The sequence below is a fragment of the Pan paniscus genome, chromosome 1 (genome assembly GCF_029289425.2).
Source record: "Pan paniscus chromosome 1, NHGRI_mPanPan1-v2.0_pri, whole genome shotgun sequence".
Taxonomy (NCBI): domain Eukaryota; kingdom Metazoa; phylum Chordata; class Mammalia; order Primates; family Hominidae; genus Pan; species Pan paniscus.
This window is the reverse complement of record NC_073249.2, coordinates 86,454,778-86,467,254: the sequence shown is the minus strand read 5'-3', so window position 1 is coordinate 86,467,254 and position 12,477 is coordinate 86,454,778. Positions and strand designations below refer to the sequence as shown.

Genomic DNA, 12,477 nt, shown 5'->3' with positions numbered 1-12,477 from the left:
CTGTAGAATGTGATGGTGTTTGATAGCATTGTACCCAGAGAACTTCTTACAAAATTGGAGTCAGTACTCTCAAACCCTGCCATTGCTTTATCAACAAAGTTTTGTAATATTCTAAATCCTTTGCTGTCATTTCAACAATGTTTAGAGAATCTTTACCAGCAATAGATTCCATCTAAGGAAACCTTTTTTTTCTTATCCAAAAGAAACAACTCCTCATCCATTCAAGTTTTATTATAATATTGCAGCAATTTAGTCACATCTTCAGGTGCCACTTCTAATTCTAATTCTCTTGCTATTTCCATCACATCTTCAGGTGCTTCCTCCACTAAAGTCATGAAGTCATTCATAAGGCCTAGAATTAACTTCTTCCAAATTCCTATTATAATAAATTGACATTTTGACCTCCTCCCATGAATCACAAATGATCTTAATGGCATCTAGAATGGTGAATCCTTTCCAGAAGGTTTTCAGTTTACTTTGTCATATCTATAAGAGGAATCACTGAAGCAGGTCTAGCCTTATGAAATATATTTCTCAAATAATAAGACTTGAAGTTTGAAATTATTCCTTGATCCATGGGCTGCAGAACAGATGTTGTATTAGCAGGCAAGAAGCAATATTAATCTCCTTGTAAATCTCAATCAGGGCTCTTGGGTGACTAGGAACATTATTAATGAGCAGTAATTTGAAATTAATCTCTTTTTTCCAGTCTCGACAGAGTCTCAATAGGGAGCTTAAAATATTCAGTAAACCATGCTTTAAATAGATGTGCTGTCATCCAGGATCTGTTGTTCCATTGACAGAGTAGAGGCCAAGTAGATTCAGCATAATTCTTAAGGGCTGTAGAATTTTCAGAATGGTCAGTGAGCATTGGCTTCAACTTAAAGTCACCAGTTGCATTATCCCCTAACAAGAGTCATTCTGTCCTTTGAAGCTTTGCAGCCAGGCATTGACTTCTCTTCTCTAGCTATGAAAGTCCTTAGATGGGCCGGGTGCAGTGGCTCACGCCTGTAATCCCAGCACTTTGGGAGGCCGAAGCGGGCGGATCACAAGGTCAGGAGATCAAGACCACGGTGAAACCCCATCTCTACTAAAAAATACAAAAAATTAGCCGGGCGCAGTGGTGGGTGCCTGTAGTCCCAGCTATTCGGGAGGCTGAGGCAGGAGAATGGCATGAACCCGGGAGGTGGAGCTTGCAGTGAGCAGAGATTGCGCGACTGCACTCCAGCCTGGGCGACAGAGCAAGACTCCGTCTCAAAAAAAAAAAAAAAAAAGGCCTTAGATGACAACTTCTTTCAAAAGAAGGTGTTTTGTCTACATTGAAAATCTGTTGTTTAGCATAGTCACTTTCATCATCTTAGCAAGATTTTCTGCATAATCTGTTGCAGCTTCTGCCTTAGCACTTGCTGCTTCACTCTACACTTTGTATTAGTCCATTTTCATACTCCTATAAAGAACTGCCTGAGACTGGGTAATTTATAAAGAAAGAGGTTTAATTGACTTACAGTTCAGCTTGGCTGAGGAGGCCTCAGGAAACTTACAATCATGGTGGAAGGCAAAGGGGAAGCAAGGCACCTTCTTCACAAGGCAGCAGGAAAGAGAAATGCCGAGCAAAGGGGGAAGAGCCCCTTATAAAACCGTCAGATCTCATGACAACTCAATATCACAAGAACAGAAGGGGGGAAATCACCCCATAATCCAATTACCTTCACCTGATCTCTCCCTTGATACGTGGGGATTATGAGGATTATAATTCAAGATGAGATTTGTGTGGAGACACAAAGCCTAACCATAACACACTTGTATGTAATAAAGATGGCTTCTTTCCTTAAGCCTCATAAACCAACCTCTGCTAGCTTCAAACTTTTCTTCTTCCTCCTGTCTGTCAGCCTTCATATAACTAAAGAGCGTGAGTGCCTTGCTCTGGATTAGGCTTTGGTTTAAGAAAATGTTGTGGCTGATTTGATCTATCCAGACCACTCAAACTTTCTCCATATCAGCAATATGGCTGTTCTGCTTTCTTATCATTTGTGTGTTCACTGGACAAGCACTTTTAATCTCCCCCAAGAACTTTTCCTTTGCATTCACAAATTGGCTGTCTGGCACAAGAGGCCTAGCTTTTGGCCTATCTTAGCTTTTGATATGCTTTTCTCACTAAGTTTAATCATTTCTAGTTTTTATTTTAAGTGAGACATTTGACTCTTTCTTTCACTTGAAGGCTTGGAGAACATTATATGGTTATTAACTGGCCTAATTCAAATATTGCTGTGTCTCAGGAAATAGGGAGGCCCAAGGAGAGGGAGAGAGATGGGAAAATGGCTGGTCAATGAAGCAGTTAGAACACACTCAATATTTACTTATTAAGTTTGTTCTCTTATATGGGTGTGGTTCTTGGTGCCCCAAAACAATTACAATAGTAACATCAAAGATTACTGATTGCAGATCACCATAATAGATATATAATTTAAAAGTTTAAAATATTGAGAGAATTACCAAAATGTGACAAAAACACAAATTGAGCACATGCCACTGTTAACAATGGCACTGACAGACTTGCTCAATGTGGGGTTGCCACATACCTTTAATTTGTCAAAAATGCAGTATCTGCAAATCATAATAAAGTGAAGTGCAATAAAACAAGATATGCTTATATATAATTGATATGGTTTGGCTTTGTGTCTCCACTCAAATCTCATCTTGAACTGTAATCCCTGGGTGTTGAGGGAGGGACCTGGTGGGAGGTGGCTGGATCATGGGGGTGGTTTCCCCCATGCTGTTCTCATGATAGTGAGTGAGTTCTCATGAGATCTGATGGTTTTATAAGGGGCTCTTCCCCCTTGGCTTCCTTCACTTGCTCTCTCACCTGCTGCCATATAAGACAGGCCTGCTTCCTCTTCTACCATGATTGTAAGTTTCCGGAGGCCTCCCCAGCCATGCTGAACTGCGAGTCAACTAAACCGCTTTTCTTTATAAATTACTCAGTCTTGGGCAGTTGTTTATAGCACTGTGAGAACGGACTAATACAATAATTATGTGGGACAGATAGTAGTTATATGTAATGGGAGACTAAATAAAAGAAAGATCTGTATGAAGTGAAGTGGAAACTAAAGGATTGGTGAAAGAAGTGGTAGCTGAACTAAATTTGGCTAGGTTGAAAAGAGGGCAAAGGGAATCCTAAATGGAAAAGGAGCAAGGCGCACAGGGTAGAAGTAAGCTACTGAAAACGACAGTGATATGAACCAGGATTGTTTAAGGAAACTAGCCTGATTAAAGCAGAGAATACATTTTAAACAGTACTGGATGATTAGGTTACATTAAAAAGGTAGGTTGTGATGATGTGAAAAATGGATTAGTAGACAGGAATCTGGACTCCAGCAGATATAAGAGCATTATAGTTTCGCACACAGGGAAGAATTCAAAGTGAAAACATTATTTTGTACTGGTAAGTAATCTGTCCTAACTTTTGGTTGTGAAAACACAGGGTCTGACAAGTGCATGTATTCAATGAATTCTGGTTGATGGCGTGATGGCTATTGTATTTGTAATCCACACAAAATCTCTGAAATACCTGCCAAGTCTGATTTATCTTGAGATTAGAATCTTAGTTTAAACTTCTACTTTCTACTTAGCTAACCACCTGCATGGTTTACCATTCTACTTTCTGTCTTTCAACCTAAAATAAAAATATAACAGGGTGAAATAAAATGTACTAATTCCCCATATAACGTTACACCTGAGCTGTGGTAAGGGGATAAACAGTGACTTCAGATAAATAGTTCAATATCAATTGGGGTAGAAATGTCTCTTAACACAATATAGTCTGGTTTACTCTAAAGAAATAATGTCAAAATTATGTTACTATAAATTCCTCATGCAGAAAAATAGTTATTTTCTTTAAAAAATTAATCCTCAGGGTAGAATATGTGGTTAAATGTGTTTTGTTTTAGTTAATACTAACTCTAGGAGAAAATATTCAGAAAAGCCCTAGCCAATGAACAGAACTAGAGGCAACTAGCAATCAACAAATCACTAAGCTGTGAAATATTTAACACAAAGGAAGAAAACTGAGAGAGAACTTTATTCTCTCTTTGGAGTGATAGGTGATTCTAGGAAAGAAAGGGATGGGAGAGACCCTAGAGGCTTCCAGAGGAATAAAATAGAGTCAGGAATGAGACAATACATATGTAGGACATCTCTGAAGGCCTAGAAGGTCTGTGTGAGACTGCCAACCCACCCAAAGGCTTATGGAGGGAGAGAGACACATAATCCCTTGAACAACAAAGCATAGCAAAGAAATTCAAAGTATCCAACCAACTAAATCCTTCCCCACAGAACTGAGGAACCCTTCATAGGTCTATATATTTTGTGTTGTACTGTAGGGAAGTGGTAGAATAGTAGGTATCTAAGGATACAATCCTTTCTAGAAGGATTCAGGGATAAAATCTGTAGAACATAAAAAGGGTCTGCTGCACAGGTTACAAAAATTAACACTGCCTCCACCAGTGTAAGGGTTTGAGATTAGGAAGCACAGTAGAGGAGCTAGGGACAGAGCTTCTAACATTAATTACTTGGGTTCAACTTTTGTCTTCCTGGTTTCCTACATATGTGACCTTGAGCTAGTTGTTCCAGTTTTCTTAAAGTAAATAAGATATATGTGTGTCTGTGTGTGTGTGTGTTTATAAATGGAAGAGGAAGAGAAACTACTTCATGCAGTTGTTGTGATAATTAAATGAGGTAATACATGGAGAAGACCTGGCATCTGGTACATCTTCTGCAAATATGCACTATCATTATTATAAAATATTGTATAAAGGTGTATAAATGGAAATTATCTTAATGGATTGTCCTAGGAACAATATTCAGGTATTAATTTTGAATATATATGGTCAAACTGTGTTTACCAGGTTGAATTTGCTTAATAAAGAGTAAAGAAAAACTGGCAGTTGATTTTTCCAAAGACTAAAGATGAAATGAGATAATATTACTTGGTACTTACATAGAAATGCACAGACTTAGACCCCTTTTTGAGAAAACAGGATTAGAAAAAGATATAGAGAACTTAGAAGTGATTTTCTCCTAAGGGTCCATATTAGAAAATGTACTCTAGACAATATAAATCACTATCATAAAGAATTCATGAGAATAACATGGCACCAGAACTGTGACAAAACACCAACGAAACAAAACAACAACAACAACAAAAAACCTACTTATCCCCAAATTTTTCTGATTTATGATAGTTATGAGTTTCATTTTTTAAAAATTCCCCTTCTGCTATGGCATGAATATTTGTGTCTCCCCAAAATTCATATTTTGAAATTCCAACTCCCAAGGTGATATTAGGAGGTGGGACCTCTGAGAAATGATTAATTCATGACAGGGGAGCCTTCATGAATGGGACTAGTGCCCTTAAAAAAGAGGTCCAACAAAGCTCATTCATGCCTTCCATTATGCGAGGGCACAGCTAGAAGATGCCATGTATGAACCAGAAAGCAAGCCCTCACCAGACATCAAAGCTGCCAGAGCCTTGATCTTTCCAGCCTCCAGAACTGTGAGAAATACATTTCTGTTGCTTATAAGGTACCCAGTTTGTGGTAGCTTGTTACAGCAGACTGAACGAACTAAGACACCCTTCTAAAATGTGTTATAACTGACTAATTAAAAATTAGAGTACAATCACTGCTCGGGTGACAGATGTACTAATATCTCAGAAATCACTAATAAAGTATTCAATCATGTAACCAAAAACGACCTGTGCCCCAAAAACTATTCAAATAAAATTAGACTACATTAAGATCAGTATTTTTCCTGAGAATCTCATTAACTCATTTGAAATAACTGAAAAATAGCACTGGATATTGTAATACTAATATTGAAAATATACAGAATATAAAAATTGAAGTTAGGCCGGGTATGTTGGCTCATTCCTGTAATTCCAGCACTTTGGGAGGCCAAGACAGTAGGACTGCCTGAGGCCAGGAGTTCGAGATCAGCCTGGCCAACATAGTGAGACCCCATCTCTACAAAAGAAAATTGAATTTTAAAAAGTCACATTGACCAAAAAAATTTAAGAATATCTAATTTGTTTCAGCTGATAATTCCTAAGGTTCTCTATACTAACTATATTAAAATAATAGAGCTTGCTGTGAAAGTTGGGGAAATGATACTAGAGAGGTTAGAGTTTAATATAGCAACTTTTTGCTTCCTTGGATCTTTAGAGCTCATCACAAATTAGCAAAGAATAGGTACTTTATAGTTCCAAACTAAGAATTCCATGCGAGTCCTTAACAAAGACACTGTATTGCAAATGTACAGCTCAGTTCTGAAATCCACTAATAAAGATGAACACAGCTGAGAAGTCAAGTGGATTAACAGGCTTGTAATGATGAAAGGGTAATAAAAAGCAGATAGCTATTTTGAATTCAATGCTATTTTTCTTCTTAACCCTGGGCTCTAAACATGTATTCTAATGCCAATAAATTTAGAATCTAATTTTTTTCATCCAGAACATTGTGTTCAATGTTTATCACTCTAATTTACTTTTATGAATGAAAATGAAATAAAACTTTCAAAATATGTAAGGTTAACACTAATGCAACAGCGCCACCCAGTGAATATGCTGTATATTCAAAAGTGTTACTAGAATTTACCATTTTCTTTAAATACTAGCGTACTTTCAAAATATCTATGGCCTCAACCATTTATATAAAACTATACACTACGATACTAACTCAAAAATATATAAAAGAATTATGCATTTTTACTTACCCATTTATAACTACAGTTAAGATGTGCTTTCTGATATTTGTGATTAAAGGGTTTTGCATATTAAATGCTACCTATGTCAGCAAGCTAGAAATGTTGGCTGATAGGAGAGACGTATCATTATTTCCTCTCATATGAAACATTAGGCAGGTATAAAACAATGACACTTGTTTGCTTTTGCAGATTTTGTATATATCACATAATACAGTACATAGTTTCAAAGATTTTCTGTCTCATGCCCTTAATATAAAATGTGTGTTCATAATTTCACTTCATCTTGCTATTACTATTCATAATTCATATAAGTGAATTGAATGATGGCATCAATAATACAACCATAGAATTTGTAAACCAATCAATAACGTAATGTGGTGCTTGAGCACAGGAGTTTGAGGCTGCAGTAAGCTATGATGACACCAGCCTGGGCAACACAGTGAGACCCTATCTCAAAAAAAAAAAAAAGCTAATATGATATAATATCAGATACCATTTTAATATTCCACTCTATAGTGACTAGAACATAGTTGGAATATTGCTTTTGGTATTAAGTCCACAAAAATCTAATAGAACACTTTTTATGTCATCTTTTTATTTCTCAGGAAATAGAAATACATTGGAGGAAAAGGCAAAAAGAACTAAAATATATTCAACAAAAAGAAAATTTCTTTTTCACTCTGACCTGCTAGTTTCCCTCCTCAGAGGCTACTACTATTACTTTGTTAGACGCATCATGTCTCAAAAGGAGTTCAGTTCAACAACAAATACTAATTGAGCGTGCAGTTTGTACCAGGCATGGTGTTAGGTGTTAGAACATCAAAGGTCATTAAGAACCAGCCCTGTGTAATAGTGGAGACAGGCACAAAACAGATCATTTCAATATAATATAAACTTTTTTTTTGTAAGTATGCAAAGAATCCATCTCAGACCTCTCTTTTTGAGTTTCAGAATCATTCATCCAATTGCCATGTATCTGGACATTGTCATGTGTATGTTTCACAGGCATGTTGAGCTTGACATGTTTAAAACTGAATCACCAGTTACCTCCCAAGTGAGTCTGCCTCTCTGTTACCTAAATCAGAGACTGGCATCCCATTTATCTGGGTACTCAGGCCAGAAAATTTCACTCGTACTTATCAAGCATCTCCAGCGTATAAAGATTTGTGCTAAGCTGTGAATACATGACAGCAAATAGGGTAGTCCCTGTCTTCACTAAAGCTTGTTTAAGAAACTCTATCCTTGATTTCTCCCACTTCTGCCCTCACAATTCAGTCACCAAGTTTTGCCACTTCTACTTCCTAAAATTCTTCTGAGATCTATTTCTATCCACACTGGCAATGCCCCAGTATAAACTGCCATCTTTCTTTCCCTGGATTACTACAATTATCTCCTAACTGGTTTCCTTCTTGCTGGTATTGCTGCCCTTTGAGTTCTTTTTCTCAGAGTAGTGATTCATCATCTAAATACTAACCTAATCATGTTGAAACCATTCAAAGTTACTATTAGCCTTAAGAAGGAGTCCAAACTTTGTGACATCATCACTAATGTTCTTCATGATCTGGTCCCTGTTTACCTCTCCACCCCTGTCTAGAATCTCTCAGTTCCTAGACTGTGTTCTTCTTCATAAACACTGTTAGCCTCTATCTAGAATACTTGTTTTTTACCCTTTCAATTCCTAGCTATTATCAAGCATGGAGCCAATAAGACTGAACTGCCTTTTTTTTTTCTTTTTTCCCTATGAGAATGTAAACTCTGTCAGGAAATTATTAGATTGGTTATTGCCATATTTGCTTGTTCATTATTATATTTCTAGTATCTAGCTCAGTGTCTGGCACAAAATAAGGGTTCAATGAATATTTTCTGAATGAACCCACAAATGTCAAGAAAGCAGAGAGAAAAGTCAACTAACTCAGACTATGGAACAAGGAAAGGCTTCTTGCAAGAGCCCTAAAAAATTAGTAAGGATAAGGAAGAGTCAGCCAAAGAAAATAAAGACAGTCCAGACAAAGTCAACAAGAATGCAAAAGGTCTCAGGTGTAAAGCAGCCTCATGAATGCGAAGTGGGTAGGATGGGAGATGGTACTGGAAAGGGAAACAAGACTGGGAAGGAAAACAGTGGCAAGATAATGAAGACCCTAGCACACCAGGCCATGGAGTTGGACTATCTTGAAGGTGACTGCAGAGGAAGATTAGAAATTTAAAGAGGCAAGTGAAATAGATTTACATTTGAGACTGGTCATTCTGGCTGCTACTTACAAGATGGATTTGGCGGTGTAGGTGGGGGTGGTAGTAGTTACGGCTGAAAGCAGTGAGATGAGATAGAATTGGGAGTACAAATGAAAGCAAAGGACAAATTAGAGTTTGAAGGGCTCGTGAGCCTCCCGAAAGTCGGAACTTCAAGGAACAGGTCAGGAATAGCAGTAGTTTTGGAATCCATGAGCAAATAGGTTAAAACAATGAGTGGACAGTGCTCACAGGGAAGATACAGACAGAAAACAACTCAAGGCTGGAACTTTGGGAAATACTATTTAATGGGTAGGCAGAGAAAAAAAGACCCCCAAGAAGCATGAGACAGGTAGAAAAAGATGGGAGAAATGCAAAACGAGTTTCAAGGAGGGTTTGATCAATGATACCAAATGCAGAAGAGAGGTCTAGAACAAGAAACAGTGGTCATACATTGGTGGAGGAAGCACATTTCATTTTCTGAGACAGACAAATAAGACAGGTGGATATATGTGGCATTGACAGAAGTGGAGAGGGAGGAAGTTATATATTGTATGATGGCTTTAATTTTCTCAATTAACTGGGAAAAAAGTACTGGGATTGTGTGTGGCCCCTGTGGAATCTCTATTCATAAGAATGGGTGCCTGATGGGAAGTAGAGTGTAGGATCCAGTCTTAGTATTTCACCTATTCCTACCACATTAGACCAAGTGAATCAACTTTTTGTCCCTATTGATCTGTTAAAGTAGAAATAACAATTTGGAAACCCTGTCACTTAAAAAAAGAGATTTGTTTAAAGCACTAGATATCACAGCATCACCACTTGCATTAAAGTCCTAGCTGCAGGCTGCTATGGTCTCTTTGGAACACTCCCATCTTGTCACTCAAAGGTCCACTCAGTCCTGATAGGTCTGTCATCCAGAATTTAAAGTGCAGTCTAGAAAAGGAACATGAAATTAAAATTAGAAAGGCAATAGACACAACAAATTGCAGATGCATACGAATGTGTTATGTGCTTGAAACACACCTTTAAGACCACTCTGGTCACTTTCTATTAAAGAGAGGAATTTAGGTTGGGAAGAGGAATGAAGAAAGGGTAAAGTTTGTGAGAAATCACTGAAAGTTACAGGACAGGGAAATTACTGATGATAAATTAAAGGATTGTCAGGAATCAGGGAAAGAGCTGAAGATGGAGACTGACAATCTGTCATATGTCACTTTGTGTCATTTTCTCCAGTGTTTCCAGCTAAGGATTTACAGACAAGATTCAGGGATAAGATTTTGACAGGCACCTGGGTCAGAGGCATCAGACACAGGAAGTTTGGATGCTGATAAACCATGCAGTCTAGGCTGTGAAGGGAGGTATTAGCAGGAGTGCTGTCAGGGAAAATGAAATAGTAGGGCAAATGTAGCACAGGTGAGGGTATAAAATTATGATGCTACAATCAGAAAGAATACTAAAGTTTTCTGCCATAGTCTGTGTTTTTATGGGTGATAACAAAACTCTTAGACTAATGTCTAGGGTGAGAATTCTGATGTTCCACCTTCTACCTTACACTGACCAGTATCAGGCAACTAAAAGTTTTAAAAAGTCAGATTTAACCTTCTAATTAAGGTAATTTGAATAAACACTCATTTTTTAAATAAATAATTTACTTCTAATATAACTCAATTTATCACATCAATAGTAATATTAACCCCCAAATAAACAATATTTATTGTTGATACAACAAAGTGGTTGTCTTGCTCTTTTCTTCCTTTGCCTCATTTTTCTCCATGGTCCATTCTAATCTTGGCTTTCACATAAATCGCTTGGTTTTTTTTTCTAGATTCTCAACAACAATTTAGACATTTGTTGAGCACTTGCCACTTGCAAGGTATTTTCCTAGGGACCATGTATAAATAATAATAGTCAAAATAACAGCTAATACTTTTCAAGTACTCACAATTTTGCCAGGCACTTAATTAAGCACTCTACAGGAACTAATTCACTTAATCTTCATGATACCCTATAAAGCAGAGAGAACTGTCACCCTATTTTAAAGATGCAGAAACGAGCTCAGTTAGGTTAAATAGCTCGCCTAAGTCCACCTAGGTAGTAAATGGTGTGATCAGGGATTTCAATCCAACTCCCTTTGACCGTAGAGATGTGCTCTCAGTCACTACGCTATGGTTCCCTTCCCTGCCTCTAAGGACATATAATTTGGTGGAAATTATGCACGTATCAGTAATCAATTTGATTTGGCAAGTGTCAATGAAACAGGTCTCTTTTTTCTGCTTTCCTCACTGACTCTAAAATTTTTTAAAATCTATTTTCTTAATCTCCTTTTGGGTCTTACTAGATTCCGACTTTGAGACTTACATCAGTAAATAGACATTGAAAGGAAAGACAAAAGCCCTGAACTAATGATATGAAATGTATTTTTATTTAGAATTGGTATAGACTTCACTATCAATAGGTTTAGTTCTTCAGGACAGGACAAAGCAAAGGAATTTGTGTCTACATTCAATACAACCTTTCTAGCACTTTTTTCACATAATTCAGTTCAGGTTCCCCATCCAACACACGACTGTCACCAGATGATGCTCTACTCTGTGACCAGATACAAGTCCTATTACGTCTTCTCGTGTCCCAAACCTCAATAAAACTTAATGGCTTTCTCCCCTGACAACTAGGCCTGCCATGGCTTCCTAACTTGTGTTAAATGCAGTGTTTCCACTCTTGCCAAAACAAACAAACAAAATACCATGTAAAAAAATACAGATTTCAGGGCCCCTTATCTGAAGAATGCAACTCACTCAGGAATGTGCAAATTTGGGGAACAGTTCAGAGGTGAAAAGCACTGATCGAAGAGGGAGAAGCTAAAATCAGGAGACCTGGTTTCTACTTTACAGTCCCACTTACTGTATAACTTCTAACAAATCACTTCTCTCTGAGTCCAGTTTTCATATCTGTAAAAGCGAGAGGATTTGACCAGATGAACTGTTATGTTCCTTCCACCTCTTGAAGTCGTGCTCATGAGCACAGAGTCAGAGGATGTGTGTTCATCTCCAAGCTATGCTACTTGTGAACTACTGTGCGCAGAGAACTGCATTCTCTGATTCAGAGCCCTCACCTGAGGGGATGATAGTATCTCTCCACTATCCCTTTTCTCCCCTTTAATGAAGTCTAAATGAGATGATGCTTATAAGCATCTAACAAAACCCGGCACATAATCAATGTTCAACAAGTCATTATTACTCTAGAATTCTATAAATTACCTCTGTACTTCCTCCCTTGTCACCCTGAACTTAGTGAAGTTTCCTTCACTTGGTTTTGCTCTTCAACTCGGACCCCGAAAACGTTCTAAACGCTGGCGGAAGTCACGCTGAGCTGGGCTAGACGCTCAACCCCGGTCTCTTCCCCGAAACCGCGGTGCTCCCACTTCCTGCAGTCCGAGGTTCCGACTCGACGCCAGCTCCGCGAGCAATGGTTCCGCCCTGCGCCCTGCCC

General features: G+C 37.9%; 1 protein-coding gene and 1 long non-coding RNA gene across 2 annotated transcripts in view; both read right to left on the bottom strand.

Moving 5' to 3' along the window:
• Positions 1–12,477, bottom strand: part of RGS5 (regulator of G protein signaling 5) — a 181,607-nt gene that overhangs the window by 168,785 nt on the left and 345 nt on the right. The gene's annotated exons all lie outside the window — the stretch shown is intronic.
• Positions 7,338–12,475, bottom strand: LOC134729448 (uncharacterized). The gene is made up of 3 exons (XR_010110546.1): positions 12,246–12,475; positions 10,931–10,993; positions 7,338–9,921 (listed from the first exon to the last, which is right to left on the bottom strand). It is a non-coding gene; the product is annotated as an uncharacterized LOC134729448 (long non-coding RNA).